General features: G+C 41.5%; 1 long non-coding RNA gene across 6 annotated transcripts; it reads right to left on the reverse strand.

Annotated features, from left to right (window-relative positions):
* Nucleotides 1–653: 653 nt before the first annotated feature.
* On the reverse strand, nucleotides 654–6572 carry LOC125535544. 6 transcript variants are annotated; one of them, XR_007294720.1, is made up of 10 exons: nucleotides 6041–6572; nucleotides 3949–5957; nucleotides 3789–3835; nucleotides 3342–3454; nucleotides 3102–3198; nucleotides 2099–2977; nucleotides 1824–2016; nucleotides 1380–1614; nucleotides 825–936; nucleotides 654–715 (listed from the first exon to the last, which is right to left on the reverse strand). It is a non-coding gene; the product is annotated as an uncharacterized LOC125535544 (long non-coding RNA). The 6 variants fall into 6 exon arrangements; XR_007294721.1 differs by having other exon boundaries at nucleotides 3342–5957; nucleotides 6041–6249; nucleotides 6360–6572; XR_007294723.1 differs by lacking the exon at nucleotides 3789–3835.
* Nucleotides 6573–17919: the final 11347 nt, after the last annotated feature.

Genomic DNA, 17919 nt, shown 5'->3' on the forward strand with positions numbered 1-17919 from the left:
AAGACTTCTTCCATGTCCTCAGGAACAAAAGTAACTACTCACAAAGCATAAACATGTTCATAATCAGAGGGGTATTAATGTGCATATAGGATCTGAACATATGATCTTCCACCAATTAAACCGACTAGCATCAACTACAAGCAGTAATTAACACTACTAACAACCTACTAGCACCAATCCCGGACTTGGAGACAAGAATTGGATACAAGAGATGAACTAGGGTTTTGAGATGAGATGGTGCTGGTGAAGATGTTGATGGAGATTTCCCTCTCCCGAGGAGAGGAGTGTTGGTGATGACGATGGCGATGATTTCCCCCTCCGGGAGGGAAGTTTCCCCAGCAGAACAGCCCCGCCAGAACCCTAGATTGGCTCCGCCAAGGTTCCGCCTCGTGGCGGCGGAGTTTCGTCCGAGAAGATGGCTTATGATTTTTTTCCCATCGAAAGAGTCCATATAGCAGAAGATGGTCACCGGAGGGCCACCAGGGGGCCCACGAGGTAGGGGCGCGCCCAGGGGGGTAGAGCGTGCCCCCCACCCTCGTGGGCAGGGTGTGCCCCCCCCCCCGGTGAGGTTCTTGCGCTTAGTATTTTTTATATATTTGGAAAACATCATCCGTGAAGTTTCAGGACTTTTGGAGCTGTGCAGAATAGGTCTATAATATTTGCTCCTTTTCCAGCCAGAATCCCAGCTGCCGGCATTCTCCCTCTTTATGTAAACCTTGTAAAATAAGAGAGAATAGACATAAGTATTGTGACATAATGTGTAATAACAACCCATAATGCAATAAATATTGATATAAAAGCATGATGCAAAATGGACGTATCACCGTTCAATCCTAGAGACATCTTTGCAGCCCTAGCTCCTGCGATTAGTCTATCTGACCTGCTTCCAACCATAGTAGGGGAAACATAGAGCCCACCAGTTCATTCAGTCAGTCGCTGAGCAAACAAGGAAAAGTAACACACTATATTAGTTTTGGAATATTTGTCAACTGGGCTATGTAAACATAAGGAGACATTATCAGAGACATGAACTTCTAGATGCACGAGTAACATACAGCCGTGTGCCACATTACCATAGGCAACTACTACACAGCAAAAGGGAGTGCCAATAGCAAAATCTCATTCACTGTGTTTCAACAATTGAGTGGAATGTTCCAAAAAAATCCTCTTTTTTGCAAATAGAAATAACGGTGTCCAGTCGAGTAATGTTGAAAGTAAAGATCTGATTGTGACAATGTGTTATATAATTCGAAGAACACCGTGACTTACCAGCAGGAAACTGATGCTAAATTTGAACGAAGATGTCGGTGGCAATCATAAAAGATGAGAAAGTGCTATAAATTAATTGAGCAAAGATAAGATAAATAGTCACTTTTTACCTGTCTAACTCCATGATACCGGTACATGATAGTACTGGATTAATTGAGCGTAAACTATGAGAGAGATGTGAGATACCACACTCCCCACGCAGATCCTTCTCCCACCCCACACTAGATCACCACCATAGATTTGTCCTCCTGCTCTGCCCCACCTTCCTGGCTTCTTCTGTGGCCATACAAATAGACCCAGTCCCAACCAGCAGATAACTGGATACCAATGACAAGGATATATACCCTGAAGAAAAATAAAAGCTATTTCATGGTCCACAAATGGTAATAAATCTTGAAAAAGCACTGCTATGTTAACATGTGGCAACTTTCTTCAACATGTCTTGTTGGGAAACTCATGCCTTACAGAGGAAAAATAAAAGGAAATCAGGGGACAAACTTGTATAACTTTGGACGGGACTCAAAATCAAAGGCCAATGAAGCCATTTCACTAACCACAATCTTTTCTGAAGAGTGCAAACTAAGCCAAGGCCGCGAGACTGCCAGGATCACTCTTCATATGATTAAATTAGTCAGTCCTCCTTCCTCCAGTCATAAAAGTTGTAAAAAACATAATATGCAGCAAGCATGATCCATTTGATATTCTCGATTTGTCAAGTTGGTTCTTTTGAAAAGAATGAGATCGGCCCTGGCATCAAAGAATAGGTTTGCACTGTGACACTGTCCATACTATTTAGCTATGCTCATGGCAACCTTACGACAAAACCTACCAGCATTATTTTCCAATGGACAAAGGAGCATAGAAAGTGAATGCTGCCAGATCATACAGCTCTACCTTCCATCCAGTCATGAATTTCTTCGAGGACCAACTATGGACCACCTTATGAAAAGCATGTATTGCAGAAAAGAGAAAGAGAAAATAAAAATCAACATTAAGTTGTTCTAACCTCAGAAATACAAGTAGGCTGAAAACGATCATGAAGCATTGCACCAACAAATTCGATTGCCTCAGCATATAAACAATTTTGGACAAAACGAGGCATCATCGAGTTCCATGAAATGTAGAGTTTCTTAGAGCACAAATTTTTAGTACAATATGTTGTGAGTTCAAACTAAGTTAACTCAATTTCTTAATATTGTCAAAACACAACATCTCCTTGTATGAAGCCCACGCTATCTTCAATAACCATGGAACTAACCTATTTCTATTTCCAGTTCGCTGACTTGTTTCTGCATAAAATTCAAACATAGTAATGTCACAGTAATTTCCATGCAGTAATGCTTTGGTGGCTAGGGGTTTTGTTGTAAAAGTTCTTAGACCAAAAGAAACTATTATGGTAGGTGGCACAACCAATTTACCAATATAAAGAGCATCCACGGAATTCAAAGAATGCATGTACAATAAAAGTTAACTAACTGGTTCGCAAGTAAAAGGAGAATACAGAGGTAGCCTACAAACCTTAGAAGTTTTATGCACATCATGACCGTATCATTATCTCGTACACCGAAGCCAAATAGATCGGCATGCACAATAGATCAGGAGGATCTTGATGTAGTGAAATGCGACTTACATTGCAGTGCTAATGTAGAGGTCCTTGAGGTCACTCTTGAGCTCCTGGTTGTCATTCTCCAGGTCAAAGAAAACCTAGCTACAGAGATATTAGCCACCACAAGCACGTTAAACCTTGACAAAGCAAACTAAAGAGCAGTTATAGATGTAGAAAGTAGAAATGACACAAAGCCGGCAATGTGAGGAACACGAGAGATGCTCACCTTCTCAATGGTATCCCCGAACTTAGAGGGCTCGACGCCCATGCCCTTCTGGATCTTCTTCCTGGCGATGTACATATTGATTCCCTTTCGCTGGGCCCTACAGATGGAAGGGTTGGATTCATCAAGCACGCACGGACAAGTAACCAAAAGTTAGCCCTCATTATGTACTAATTATCTAAGTTATAATTAACTTGGATACAATGAAGAAATAATTTGTTAAATAAAGTATTACAGGATCACCTTTGATTTGTACGGAAATTTCCCATGATAATTTTCCTTCTTAAAAAAATCACCTGAAGCACTCTTGCATCTTAAGAAACCACTCTAACAGTAAGACCTTCAGCTCCTTGTACCTAAACCATGGAGCACAAAAATAATATTACAATAAGTTTACTCCATAGTTGACATCACTGTAACACAATTCCTAAAGATAGGCAAATAATACCAAGATCAACACTTTACACAACTCATTTCACAATTTTGTTCTTGCTAAGTTGGCCATGAGTTATAATATGACATGGATTGTCACATCAAATTATATTTATTTGAGTCCATTAGATTCGACCACATAACTTAGCTATAGTTTAACAAAACAGGATCCTGAAATGCAACTAATATTACCCACCTACATATAGATACTGAATTAGTAAGTCAACAGTAGAAGCTTAGGAATTTACAATACACGACCTCATGTGTAACTTCTAAAGAGATGGATCAGGATGAGCAAGTAGCTCCTGGAAATAACAAAATAAGACTTAAACCAGGGATGCGATAGGTCTGCAGTTAACCATATGGTTAATAATTGCAGATAACTCATAGGACATAATCACAAACATGGTGCAAACACCTCTTCAATGCCTTTTCCTGAAGCTCTTGCCCTTTGTAGCCGTTCGTGTTCAAACCACACTGAAAGTCCCTGCTTAATATGATCACTCGGTTTAGTTCTTGGTAACTCTAATGCTCAATAGTCCTCGAGGAAGAACACCATAAAAAGTGCAACGTTTAGTGCACAACATGCCAGTCATTATTGAATACTCATCAGCCGTCCATGGCGCAGATCATCGATACATAAAAGTTATGGTTTGATAGAGACCAACATGAAAAAGAAACAATGGCTCATTCTCACTAGTAATAACTCTTAGGGAGTTCTGATAACTGTAGTCCCAAAAATAGCACAGAAGTTCAGCAGTCGAAACAATAATGGGGTAGAACTAAAAATCGTGAGGGGTTCTAAGTGGCTCATGGATTTACATTTTAGCTAGTAAACCAAACGTAGTTATTAGAGAAGGAATCAAGAAAAGCCCAAGGCAATGGATATCAAAGAGAAAACCCAGAGGAAGGTGAGAAGAAACCCTGTGCGCCTTCATCTTGTAGTCATTCCCGGCGATTTTAGCAGGTAGATGGTGTGCATGAGTCTTGAAAATGAAAGTAAAATGGGTTGTTTCATGATACCAACCTCATATGCGATAGAATCCAAAACGTGTCAGACAGGTGAACATAGCAGTCTGCAACATTCAAGAAATCTTTGTCCGAGTTGAAAGATGATGTTTCTTTGCTTACAAAGGGAATGCAGCAACATAGAAAGTTGATGTTAATGGAATTTTCAGCAACCCTACCAACTTAGTACAAAGTAAGCATTTTTTCATAAGTTAGTAACCAAGAGCTAGCTACAAACAAAATTAGAAAAACATGTGAGCTTGCATCCGCACCTTCCTTAGACAGTGTAAATGCCGCCACAAAGTTCCCTCGTATCTGATTTAGCTTAGTAGGGGTTAGTACATATGTAACATTCAGCAAAGACAAATTAAATTAGTGGTGCAGTCCAAACATAGTAAACTACATATGTTAATCATTCTTCGTAGTGACTACACGACTAAGATGCTAAAAGGAAAAAAATCTCAAATATGCATGGCTCATGAAATAGAATATATGATAATATAAATTAAGATTGTTTCTGCCACTTATCATGGCATCCATATTTTGTATTTGAATTCAAAGGATGTAAGGAAGCGAGGTTAATTCTCTGCCAGACAAACATGCATCATGTTCTCGTCTATTAGTATAGTTGAAAATGTTAGTTGCAACAAACAAAAAGACGGATTAACAGATTCATGGGAAGAATTGTACTTTTTGTTCACACAGAATAATGCATTAAATCCTAAGAATCTAAGTATCCAAATTACTATGAATAAAGTTTGGATCCAGGCTTATCCATTCTTAGTAGACTACTTCGAAGTCCTAACTTAATTACCTAATCAAATCAAAGTGTATCAAATATATGGAGTCTTTATTGTGCAATAGCAGGACCAGCAAGTGGAACAGTCTAAATCCCTATTACACACTACAATGGGTAGAAAGCCAATGTACACATTAGAATGCACATTTGCTACTTACTTCAGCAATGAATTTATGGAATGTTTCTTGCTTTTGCCATCTTCAGATGTTGGTCAAAGTGTGAACTAAAAGAATCTTTTTATACTTCCGAAATCTGTTGAACCAAAATTTTGACAGAGAAGTCAAACCATGAATTTCTGGAAGGTTTCTTGCTTTTGCCATCTTCAGATGTTGGTCAAAGTGTGAACTACAAAGGATCTTTTTGTTCTTCCAAAATCTATTGCCGAACCAAAATTTTGATAGAGAAGTCAAACCATCAATTGTTTTGCTAAAAATGTTCCCATGCTAACAATATAATAAATCAATTCCTTGGCTCTCTCAAAATTATGGGCCAATACGATGGTGTCAACTTGCACGACCAAGAAATGAAAAAATCAGCCGCAATTGAAACAACGAGTGGAAGGCACGGTGGGGCTAGGGACGTACTTAAGAATCAAAGATAGATGCACACAAAGAGTGACGCTGGACAACAAAGAAAATCCAGTCAGGTGAGAGAACAACGAAACAATTCAGAAACAGAAATTTTGGGTGCAGCGACGTCTCACCTTAGCCTTCTCCCAAAGCAGCAGGCCCCATGGTGGCAGACGATGGGCAGGAACCGAGATACGGACCTGCAGCTGGTGAGGAAACCGGCACCAGTCATCTCGTCTAGATCGCTCTGTCGCCTCCCATGTGGACATAGATAATAGATCAAAGCCACCGCCTCTCCTCCCACCCGCTCACTGTGCCGTCCCCGCCGACGTGGGCGTGCATCCTAGGCACAAGAGCGCCATCCAGGAGGCACATCAGCACGAGAAAGTATGACAGGAGACAAACCAGACCAAGGCGCTGGAGCATCGCCAACAATAAGGAGGTCGACCGCACCGAAACCCTAGATTGGGAAAACTGATGCGGGCAACCACGGGAGGATGGGATCGACGTATCCATGCGGTGGAGTATATAGAGCGCGAGGAGATGGAGAGATTGGTAGCCAGCACGATGGCGGAGACCGCCGGAGTTCGCGGGAACCGGCCGGCGAAGGTGGCAGCGGAAAAGAGGAACGCTGGAGTGAGAGACCGTGAGCAAGAAAGAGGGGAGCCCGAGGACTGTGCGAAGTTTTCCCCTTTTTTATTTTACTCGCTTCATTTTCTCTCTCTCGTCAACACAGTAACAAGGACACGTGTACCGCGCGGTTACTCACCCTTATAGCATAGTTTATTGTGTTTGATGCCAACTACAGACCTGTCAATTAGTCAACATTCTCTAAAAATGGCTTGAATTTGTTTGTCGCCCTTGTGCACGGGTTGCACGGACTGCCCAGGGGCGGCTCTAAGACAATGCTTGGTGCAACAACAGGTCGATACGAAGGGGAACATGCCGCAGCAGCCCCCCTCGAACCCTTCTGCCCGGCATGGCTTATTGCAGGTGTCGTGTCTGCCGCAAAACTTCAACCAGGGCCATGTTTTGCTGACGGCACCGCAGATTTTGTTTCCCGCTGCATCCCATGGCCAATAGTCGTGATTAACCCAAAAATTTATTCAATCAAAACTGAAAGAAAGAAAAGTAAATAAATTATTGCGCACGAGGATCCTGGGGAACAGAGGGAGTGATCTCCTTTGCGCAATCGGTCACAGTGATGGTCAGCGGGCACACAAACAATATTAGCAATAAGCTCTTCTTCATCATTGACTTTGCACCCATGGCCATGGCCATGCCCATGGTCGAAGATCAAACTCTTCTGGCCATGTTTGGGTCTCCTCCCCATATTCCCTATCCAGATATATAAAGCTAGCTAGCCCTATCATTTGTGAAATGCATTACTCCCTTTGGTCCATATTAGTTGTCGCTTATTTAATACAAACATACAACTTTGTATTAAATGAGCGACAATTAATTATCGTAAATCAACGTCAATTAATATGGATCGAAGAGACTATAACAGTACTACCTCTGTCCTGATTTCTTGGTCCCCTTTGTAATTTGTGTCAAATTTTGACCAAATATTTAACTAAGAAAATGTTAATGCATGTCAAGAAAATTATATGGTTGGATTCGTATTCGAACATAGTTTCCAATGATATAATTTTTTGTGACATGCATAAACATTTTATTATTTAAATTTACGGTCAAAATTTGACATAGAATACATTGGGGAGTAATAAACCAAAACGGATGTAGTAAGTGTCCAGGTCTTCAAAGGTGGAATACAACATATCTCCATCCTTAAATGTGGTAGATGTATGACACCATCCTTTGGAGGCTACAACTTCAAATCACACCTAGTAATAGCCAACCTTAATTTCAGAGGATCTTGCACACATATGTTTCTTCAGAATATCTCTCTCTCTCTCTCTCTCTCTCTCTCTCTCTCTCTCTCTATATATATATATATATATATATATATATATATATATATATATATATATATATATATATATATATGTTTTGTCGCATAGTTGGATGTGCGCATCACACACCGACCGGAAGCATTATCTTTTTCGAAATGAATCCTAATATAATATTTATATCCTTATATCTCTATCCCTATCTCTAAATCTACCTGTATCTGATCTAATAATAAAGGATGGATATTTATGTTTCTCTTATTTGGACAAGCAAAATGGCCCGGGTGTTGCAATGGAAGAAAAAAAATCATAATCTCCAATGGCTCTGACCACATTTTGTTCACATCTCTTCGCATGATTTTGAAAATTTGTTCACAAATGCAAGAAATGTTTTTTTAATTTATTCACAAATTGAAGCAATGTTCACATTTTCAAAAAAATATTGTGGTTGTCAAAAAATTTGGTAATTCAAAGAAATACTGTGAATTTCAAGAAACATTTTTCAAAAAATACACTATAATATTCCAATCCACCCCGGCAGTTAATTTTTCAAAATTCACGCGGGTATATAGTCACAAAGACTCAGAAGTATTACTGTTTAACTACATACCTTCGATCATTCATGAAGATTTTTAAGAATTTGGAAATATTTTAAAAAATCATAAACATTTTTTACTATTTAAAAACAATTTTTAAAAATTGTGGACATTTTTTAATATTGAGAACGGTTTTAAGCATTTTATTTTGAATCGATGAACAATTTTTTCGAAAATTGTGGATCATTTTTTAAAATTCACGAAAATTTTCTGAAATGCATGAACATTTTCTGAATCAACAAACATTTTATGAATCAAGGAACATTCACGAACTATTTTTAAAATTTTAGAACATTTTCTAAAATGCATGAACATGTTTGAATTAGCAAACATTTTGTTAAATTTCATTAATGTAATACACGGACTTTTTGTTTCAAAATCATGGACTTTTTTTATTGTGCAAGCATATTTTTCAAAATCATGAATATTTTTTTGAATATGCAAACATTTTTATAAAAATTCTGACCATTTTTTAATTTCACAAACACTTTATTTCAAAATTATTTTTTAAAAATTTCGAAAGTTTTTGAAGTTTCAAATTATTTAGAGTAGAAATAAAACAAAACTGAAAATGAAAATAAAAAACGAAACTAAAAAAATAGTTGCCCGAACATGGGTCGGCCCAAACTGGTGCGCTGTGTCTTCTCTAGCGCGTAGAGTGTAGTATAGTAGGTCCCTATGATTGAGCCGGCCCAGGCAGGGGATTCCCTGCAAAAAGTTTTTTGTCACTTATACATGGCATTGGTAGGTAATATTTTGCAACTTTGGGGGCATTTTAATGACGTATCTAGCAATCATGTCCGTGCGTTGCAATGGGAGACAAAGAAATTACACGCTAACCAAATAAGTATGACTCAATACCCCGACATATCAGCGTCCTGTATTTTAACACTGTGGCTCATCATGTTACCACTTATCTTTCTTCCCATCCTCGCTGATCATGGACGCGATGTGCATGTGATCGCAATGCATTCGATAGTAAATCCCAAGGCAATGAGCTTCCCACTGCACGACACACCTGTCATTGTGTCATGCAAGGGAATGTTTAAAACTTTAATAATAAATCTCATCTAGCACGACCTACTCCCAACTGCTAGACATATAAAGACTTTTCAAAAACTACTCAAATCCTAGACATAAAAGGCTTTTGAATCGGCAAACATTATTTTAAAATTTGGACATTTTTATTAAATGCACGAACATTTGTTCAGTTTAGAAGAACATTTTTTTGAAATGCATGCATAGTCTTCAAATTCATGAAATTTTTGACGCAGCAAACATTTTTTGAATCAATGATCTTTTTTTAATTTTGATTTTTTTAATTCACAATTTTTTAAATATTTCTCAAATTTAATTGCCATTTTTCATATTAACGAATAAGTTTTGGATACACTATTATTATTTTCAAAATCATGAACATGATTTTATTTCCCAACGTTTTTATCCAAAAAAATTTTATAATTTGCGAGCAGTTTTGTAAAAACACCAAAAAAAATTGAAACAACAAAAATTCTATGATTTCCCATACATTTTTTGAATTCACAAACAATTATTTTCAAAACTTGCAACTTTTTGGGGTATCTCGAATTATTAGGGGTACAGGTAATGATCTGCCTATATCATGTGGCGCCTGCAACAATTGTTTTTAAACTTGTGGGCGCCTGTTATCTAGGGGCGATGCTAATTATTATTTTTTGAACTTAACTAGGGGCGATGCTATGTATCGCTTTAAGCGAGCAAAAGAAAAACTAGCGTCGCCTGCACCACCATATTGTGGGCCTGGCCCATCACAGAGACAATAGGTTAACGATCCATCCCTGCGTGAGCCTTTGTACTATTTTCCCTTTATTTCTAGGAATGCCATGAAACTGGAATAAAGTGTGTTTATATTACAAATTACAAAAATCATTTGTCAAACAAAAAAGTTTTGAAAATTTTCTAGAACTAAAAAAATGTTTGCGAATTTTAAAATCTATTCATGAATTATTATTTTTGATAAATTTGTAAACTTATTCATGACTTCGAAAATGTTGGTGAATTCAAAATATGTTCGTGAATTTGATTTTTTTACGAATTAAAAAAATGTTCCCAAATATGAAAAACTTTTGCGAATTTGAAAAGTGTTGACAAAATAAAAAATACGCATATACTAAAAAAATGCTCGAAAATTAAAAAATATCTGCAAATAAGAAAATTGTTTGTGAATTAAAAAATCTTTGCTCACAAAGTCAAACAATATTTACAAATTTACAAAAGTATTCACGAATGTATACAATATTTGTGAATTTTAAAAATTCAAGATTTGATCAAATATTTGTGAGTTTACGAATTTTAGATGAATTCAAAGAATGTTCAGGGACGTTAAAAAGGAAAGGAAAAAAAACCCTAAAACAGGTGGAAAAAAATAAAGAAACAAACACAAGGGAAAAAACCCAGGAAAAACTGATGGAAGAAAAAGAAAGAAAAACGAGTGAAAGGTTCCTAAAACCAACGAGAAGCCTTCTCATTCCCAAAACTGACGAAGCGCTCGCTTCCCTTCGGTGTCTAATGGGTCGACTCATCTTCCTACACTAATGGGGGATCAAAACATTAACGCCCCAACGCAATACATATGATCTTTTATTTTATTTCATTTTCTCGGTTTTGGGGTTTTCTTTTTGTTTCTTCATTTGTTGGGTTTTCTTCAACACATGTCACATTTTTTAGATACACGTTGTACACGGGAACCATCTTTTTGATGTACGGATCATGGGACATGAACACGATCAGGTGCTACCTCCCTCTTGATGCGTCGGAGATCCTGAAGCTAAAACTCCCTGCTGCGAACAACGCAGACTTCATTGCTCGGGCGAGTGAGCCGCCAGAGAAATTTTCTATTTGCAGTGTGTATAAGATGTACTTCGATGAAGTTTGTCAGCAAATACAAGGTTGCTCTAGTAGGTCACCAGGTGGAGACCGCAGCATTTGAAGGTTATACAAGGTAGCCTGGCATCTCCAAAAGTATATGTGTTCGCATGGTGAACTGCCAATAGTGCACTACCGACATGGGAGGAAGCACATAATAACCCTTGAAACAAATAATCATTGACCAATCTAATACCACCTTTCACGATCTTTGTCGTTGCCCACATGCTTCCGTTCTTTGATATTGTTGAACATCCGCACTTGCTCATGTTGTTGTGGAGAATTTTGTTTGGTCGAAATGAGATTATCCACCACAAACCGGCGCCACCTATTGACTTATCGAAACGGTTCCTGTTCTTTGATATTGTTGAACATCCGCGCTTGCTCATGTTGTTGTGGAGAAGTTTGTTTGGTCGAAATGAGATTATCCACCACAAACCGGCGCCACCTATTGACTTACCGAAACGGTTCCTATCCAGTTATGTGCAATCTCTTCTCAACATATGATATGAACCACAACATGATCCTATATCCCTATTAAAGGTAAATTTGTGCCGTGTAAGATACCACCTTCTAAAGGGACAAATGAGGTTAATGCCGAAGACCAGGTTTCATCATGGAATCCACCTGAGGTCGGCTCGCAGAAAATGGCTATGCTGGGATTGACATGATACTTCGGGATCACACAGGCGATATTATCTTCTCTTCATGCAGGTGTATATTTCAATGTGCGGATGCCTCGGAAGCAGAACTATTATCCATAAAGGAAGATTTATCGTTTGTGTTGCAGTGGAGTAATCTCCCCATTCAAATTGAGTCTGACTACCTCGAAGCAATGAAATTGGTGTGAATAAGGCATTGACGGATCCTGCTTCTTGTTTTTGGTGTGTGAGATTATATTACTCATGGCACTTCGAAATACTTGTATTGCTCATGCTCAACGGAATCACAACTTTGTCAGTAACAATTTAGCTCACTATGGTAGAACTAGTGGACGTACGCCATTTGGCTTTGGTTCTCGTCCGGATGATATTGTCAAACTTTGTAATTCTGGGTGTAGCTGGGCTATGTGAGTAATACAAGTACACTTTGTTAAATAAGTGTTGTGGTTTTGATGTAAATTTAAACTAAAATCAAGACACTCATTTTGGAATGGAGGGACTAGTACATTGTATTGTGTATTGGGCGATCATTCAAGATTGGGATGAACTAATGAAAAAACACAGTACATACAGACATGACGTCACCTTGATCTCTTTTGGACCAGATGAACCATCCAGCCACAAGTCGGTTCTCAATCTAGATGAAATCAGAGGGGGTAGAATTAATTGCGTGCCTCGTGTCTACATACAAATACGCTGATTGTTATGTTATGATCCAAATTCAAGTATAAAGATGAAGGCTATCAGTATTGATCTAGGTCACCTGTGTTATATACAATCTTTTATGAGCCGCCGCACAGGATAAGTTGATCAGTTGTAAATTCTCGGCGTTTGTAAGCTCCCCAGATATAGTGAAGATTTGTTGACTGGCGGCCGTGGTTTTTCCCTCTTAGTGTTGGAGGGGGTTTTCCATGTTACTAGCAATGTGCCCGTGCGTTGCAACGGATCCAAAGTAGAATATTACTTATTCACAAGCTTGAAAGAAAACACTCCATTTTTTATATACATATACCACTAAAAATATATCCTTAGGCTGTTTTGATGAGGTGAGGGAGGGATGTGGTTGGTTTCAAGATAATAAGGGGTTTTCTGTAAATTGGATCAGAGAAGTGGGCTATTGTTGTAAAAATGCCACAACTTATCTGACAACCGTTAGATGTAGATCTAATAGTCAGAAATGACGGATGACAGACACCATCATCACCAACCGAGTCTTTTATAGGAGTAGAGAAAATCGCGTGTCTCTTGTGTTAATTTCGTTCTTCGTCGTTCGATTTGCCTGTCGTATCTCTAACACTGATACTAAAGATATGCCTGTTAGTGCTGTAGGGCAGGGAATTTTCAACAATGATTCTCTTCCTACTTTGTTATTTTCTTAGTTTCTTAGTTATTACTTAAGACGAGCAGAGGCCATCAGTCATGCATGCAAGGTCGTCCTTTTCAACAAAAGAAAAGTACAATGCTACTCGCAAAAAAAAAAAGATACTCCCTCTCTTTCAGTTTACAGGGCGTGCGCGTATTCCTAAATCGTCAATTTGACCAACCTAATACAAGTCATATATTACAAAAAATATATCAATATAAACTTCAGATGTTTTATTTTTAAACAGTATAATTTTTGTGTTATATAGTTTATATTAGGGTGATATAAAATTGATAACCTAAATATACGTGCAGGACTTCAAAACTGAATCGGAGGGAGTACAATGCTGCTGCTGCTCGTACATGCACGATGCAGGTCAAGTGGTACAGATCGTATCCAGTTAGGCCCATCCCTACACGGACGTACGGGTCATTGAAGCATAATGTCAGCCGCTTAATGACGATCATTGAGCCAATAACATCCTGTCCCTCAGGCAGCGGCGGCGCCTGATTCCCCTCGTACTAATGGCAGAATTCTTCAGTCCAGACTGTTAAGCAACCAACCCACCCAACGGTTATCATCGTCTCCAACTCTCCATCGCCACGTGAAGACGTCGAACACCTGCTTCTCCCAACGAAAATTGGAGCCATATGCCGAGCAAGCATGCAGATCCATCTCAACCACGTTCCGGCCGCCACCGCACCCTGACGAATCGATTGCCAGATTAACAATCGTTCAAAGCACCACGTTTCAATTCAAACATATTCCCTTATGTTAACCACAGATTTCGTCACATTGTTCATCATTAATTTGACCATCTGAAAGAAACTCAGCTGTGGCTGCAAACTCTCTCCATGGCTGACTGCACCAGCTCAGCTGTGGCTACACATTACTGTTAATAACCAGTAGTAGTAAAAGTTCTTACTCCTGACTCGTCGCTCAAACACTTCAGTGCAAAAGTCTGCGGCAGCGGAAGCAGGGGCGGACATAAACATGGACAATGACTTCACCGGGAGAGATTAAAGATAGGGGAGGGGGACAGATCTCGTCTGCTCCGCGCTGCCATCCACCGTCACCGACCGAGCATGGCCGTCTGCCATGCAATGCCACCAGACTTTGCTAGCACTATCAAGGCAAGAATCTATTCCTTGAATCTCAACCCATGACCACATGACGGATCCACACTCCACGGCTTTACCACTTCCGTGTCTGAAAGCTCAATGCGTGCTCCCATTCATTATGAGGGAAGGCAGGACACGAGACTGCAAACTGCACCAGACATGCAGTGCCATCCAACCTAACCACGTACGTGCACTGATGTATACATAGTACATACCAGCATTTAACATTGGTGCAGCTATAGACTATAGCATGGACCATGCAGGGCATGTGGGAGGCGTCGTGCCTAGCTATGTTCGGAATTCTTTGCAATCTGATGTAACCACTGCAGAATCTTTCAGGTACGAGCGGAATTGTTTAACACATTTCAAACCTTAAAAACCCGTTGTTTGAGTATTTCCAATGGCTACCAAGCAAGATCCAGCCACCACCAATCCACTATGTACTACGTCTGGATCCGGGACATCCTAGCAAGCTTCTCGAAGTACCACGATCTTAATTACCAAGGCTTACGTCACATAGATGCATCTGCTTCCATATAATATACAGAACCTCGGCTCCAACTTGTAAGATAGAAAATATTCGGTGTCCAAAATGCATGCTCATGAATGCACGCTTGCCGCTCCACGAGTTTGCCACCACCCCCGTGTCTGAAACCTGAATGCGCGCGTGCGCCTTGATCATCAGGTGCCACCCATGCACGGACGCACGCACAGATCAGATGCAAAGCAAAGGGAGGAGAATGAAGGAAAACTGCACGGAGGGTGCAAAGAATAATCCTGAGGAAAGATAGGAAAAGGAAACTGTAAGCTGTAACAAATTTGCAGATTATACTAGCTCCCACCCTTTCACGTGCTGCCGTTCCGATCGACGAGCTCGTCATTCTTTTCCTTTGCAACGCAAACGAGCTCATCTCCGGCGTGCTCAACCGCACGCTGCCGGAGCACGTGCTTGACCACCCACACTGATGATGACAGGGCCGGGCCGGCTGGTCGACAGGTCGAGGTTGCTTGCCGCCCCTCTTTCCAGCTCGCGCGCGTCCTACAGTTGCAGCGCATGAAGTTCACTCCTACACTGACGTGGCTGCGCGACAGCGCTTAGGCCAACTCCGCCGTGCGACCCTATCCTGTCCGCCCCCGTTTATTTGGGGTAAAAAGGACAAACGAGACGGCCCAGCGCGCGGGCGCAAACGGACAAATGTCCGGATTCTGTCCGCTTTCGATCCATCCCGGCCCAAACCTGCGCTCGGTTTGGGGTGAAACGGACGCGCGCGGACGGCCTCGACGCACGCCCTTGTCCCCTCCGTGGCCCGTCTGTCGGGGACACTAGCAGTCCCTCCGCTCCCAACGCTTCACCCTCTCTCCCCGCCCCGCCCCGCCGCCGGCGCCGCCGCTATTCTCCGGCCGCCTCCTCACCGCGCAACCCCCCCGCCGTCCATACCAAACCACGTCTCGATATGGCCGCCACCACGCCCGCGCTTCCGCCGTAGTTTTGATCGTCGGTCGGAGGAGGTTTGGCCGTCGCCATCCTTGCCGGTGGCAGAGGGGACACGACTGCCGGCGACGTACCACGGCGGCCGAGGCAGATTCCGACGAGAGCTCCAGAGCGGCCTGTAGCCGGCCGGCAACCACCCTGCTGCGACGAGGTGATCATCGCGGCCTCTTCGCCACCACGACCGCAAGGTGTTCGACCTTTTGCCAACAAAGGTATGGACAGTGGAGACGAGTTTTTCTTCCATCACTTCCTTTGTTCATCGAACGATTCGCCGTCAGATGATGACGATCATGTGGTGCCTGCACTGGTCGTTCACGACCATATTCAACGGCAGCTTCCTCGGTACAGGGGGTCAGTCCCTGGCCGTGCTCCCGACCTGAACCGCAACAGGGAGAGAGGCCACGCCCTGCTCTATGCTGATTACTTTGCCAACACCCCGCTCTTCAGGCCGGATAAATTTCGTCGCCGTTTTCGTATGGCAAGGCATGTGTTCAATCGTATACGAGAGGGAGTGGTTGCTCATGACCCATACTTCGAGTGCAAGACAGATGCCCTTGGCAAGCTTGGATTCTCCTCCTACCAGAAATGCACCGCGGCCATCCGCATGCTTGCATATGGAATTCCAGGCGATCTGGTGGATGAGTATGTGCGTATGAGTGAGAGAACATGTCTGATGTCAATGTACAAGTTTTGCCAGACTATGATCGAGGTCTTTGGCCCAGAGTACTTGAGGCAGCCAACTGCCGCTGATACAGAGAGATTGTTGGCGACCAACGCAGTTAGAGGCTTTACAGGTATGCTTGGCAGCATAGATTGTATGCACTGGGAGTGGAAGAACTGTCCATTTGCTTGGCAGGGCCAGTACAAGGGGCATGTTAACGGGTGCACTGTCATATTAGAAGCGGTGGCATCACAAGATCTTTGGATATGACATTCTTTCTTCGGCATGGCAGGTTCTCACAATGATATCAACGTGCTGCAGCGTTCTCCAATCTTCGCGAGGCTTGCAGAAGGCCACTCCCCACCTGTCAACTTTGAGATCAACGGCCACCATTACAACAAGGGATACTATCTAGCAGATGGTATATATCCTCAGTGGTCAACTTTTGTGAAGACAATCTCGAAACCCCAAGGTGAGAAGAGAAAGAGATTTGCCCAAATGCAAGAGAGTGTTAGAAAGGATGTGGAACGTGTTTTTGGTGTGCTTCAATCCCGGTGGGGTATCGTTCAAAACCCTGCACTGTCATGGGATGAAGGGAAGCTTTGGGAGGTGATGACTGCTTGTGTGATCATGCACAACATGATCGTCGAGGACGAGCGTGATGAGAGTATCTTCGACCAAGAATTTGATTATCAAGGTGAAAATATTGAGCCCCTGCACCAAGACCCGGCCACATTTGAACAGTTTGCCCAATTCCACCATGGGATGCGTGATTGGCACACTCATGTGAATCTTCAAAATGACTTGGTTGAGCACGTGTGGGATCACATTGGCAGCCAATAAATGTATTTGTCCATTTTATGTTCAGTCAAGACAATTTCGATTTGATTGTAAAACTATTTTATTAAAGACAATTTCAATTGGGTTGTAAAACTATTTTAATTTTCAGACACAAATTTGGGTCCGAAACTAGTTTTAATGCAAATTTGGGCATTTCTTGGCCCTGACGGACAGGATGGGGCAAAAGGATGCGGCAGCGCGCTGGGCGCACGGCCACCGCATCCCAGGACAGGCCCAGACACGAGCCCAAATCTCTATCCAAAGAGACAAAAACAGGACAAAACGAACGTTCGTTTGGGATCGCGCGGTGGAGTTGGCCTTACTGGAGACCAGCCGCCAGCCGGCACACTTCTTGAAGAAGCCAGAAACTCCACACCTGTTTGAATTTTACAAAAAAAAAATGTGTGCATGGTTCCAGCTGGTAGTACATCGTGTCTACCGTACCTATATAGTAGTACATC

This window comes from Triticum urartu, chromosome 2, assembly GCF_003073215.2.
Source record: "Triticum urartu cultivar G1812 chromosome 2, Tu2.1, whole genome shotgun sequence".
Classification (NCBI taxonomy): Eukaryota; Viridiplantae; Streptophyta; class Magnoliopsida; order Poales; family Poaceae; genus Triticum; species Triticum urartu.